The sequence below is a fragment of the Octopus bimaculoides genome, chromosome 4, assembly GCF_001194135.2.
Source record: "Octopus bimaculoides isolate UCB-OBI-ISO-001 chromosome 4, ASM119413v2, whole genome shotgun sequence".
Classification (NCBI taxonomy): Eukaryota; Metazoa; Mollusca; class Cephalopoda; order Octopoda; family Octopodidae; genus Octopus; species Octopus bimaculoides.
This window is the reverse complement of record NC_068984.1, coordinates 65,091,783-65,093,365: the sequence shown is the minus strand read 5'-3', so window position 1 is coordinate 65,093,365 and position 1,583 is coordinate 65,091,783. Positions and strand designations below refer to the sequence as shown.

The following is a 1,583-nucleotide window of genomic DNA, read 5'->3' as shown; positions in this document are numbered from 1 at the left end:
CTGTGCATGGAAAAATATCTCGTAATATTGGCAAGAATAAATTACTCCACAATTGCTCTTTGAAAGCAATTCTGGGTAATATAATTGTATCTGAGCTGCACCTAAACACTTTAACCTTGTAAATTTAGGGTAGAAAAAAAAAAGAGATGAAGAATATAGATTTCTGAAATATGCATTATTGAGCAACTTGGTGTATTATTAAATATTTTCACTTCAGAAGAGTGATATATAAAATGGAATTAATTTTTTGTAGCAGGCTTTTGAAAGTAAGACAAAATTTCAGAAACAGAAAAATATTCAAGTAGGTTACATTTTTTCAGGATAATTTAAGAAATAAGAGAATTGTTTGATATGTTTTGAAAATTTGTAGGAATATAATGCTGTAGCATAAATTAGCATTTGTGAGTTCTATATGTATTATGTAATCAGAGTCTAAACCTTTATTTGGTTATGTGCCTATAGTAACATATTTTTAATATATATGTGTGTGTGTGAATGGGAGTGTGTCTGTGTGTATGTATGTGTGTATATAATATCAGATTTGTTTGTATAGTGTTAGTTATGGTGTACAGTATGTAACCAGTATATAGAACTCCTTCCATTCCTTTATATTCTTAAAAGCAGAAGCTGTGAAAAGAATTTGTGGCATTGAGTTAAAATTTCTTGCAACTGGTCTCCATAGTTATAAAGATCACAGACTGTGTATCTGTATATGTATATGTGTGTGTGCATGTGTATATGAAGGAATGTATGTATATACATATAGAATGCATAGGCAGACAGTTTTCATTCTAGATTTAGCCTTTAGGGAAGTGTTTTTACTTTTTGGGTTAATGTTATTGATTTTTTTTTTACTTCAAGAGGAATATCTCAAAAATGATCAAACTTGAAAATTTATTGGTAAATTAATGGTAGTCAACATTGATTAGGAGAATTAATCAATGGATTCAAATGTATTAACCTTCTTTAAACTAAAAATATAAAATAGCTTATAATATAAAAAAAGAAAACACATAAACAAAAAGCAGAAATTGATATTACTATAAAATAGTAAGAGAATCAGGGAGGGAGAAACTGAGAAGGATGGCAATAAAAAGTAGTAAAACTCATGTTTACTATTGTTATTAGGCTGTATTCATTAATACAATAGAATATCAATATTATCCTCAGAAAAATGTTGGCTGTTGATTGTGAGCGAGGATCAAAATAGAGTAAACAAGTAGTAGTGTTAGTCTACATAGTTAGGCTGTATTGGCTACAAGCAATGAAATATTGACTTATATATGAATTATAAACAGTTGTTCATTAATTAGTGGCAGCCTGAAATTGCTAGCTTACTTGTACTTGAATGAATAGCTATGGCTACATACAGTAAACAAATACATGGCTTGAGGATATACTATTGAATGTTGAACAGTGTATCACAAATATAGATATGAATTAAGTTCGTCTTCTGCAACCTCTTTTTTTTTTTTTTTTTTCTTTATTAAATATGACAAACATACAGAAAAAAAATTAAGAAAATATAGGAAAAAGATTTTAATGTTGAAGTAAATTATTATTATTATTATTATTATTATTAT

General features: G+C 27.7%; 1 protein-coding gene across 9 annotated transcripts in view; it reads left to right on the top strand.

Moving 5' to 3' along the window:
- LOC106882502 (bone morphogenetic protein 1) overlaps nt 1-1,583 on the top strand; it is a 987,136-nt gene that overhangs the window by 394,857 nt on the left and 590,696 nt on the right. The gene's annotated exons all lie outside the window — the stretch shown is intronic.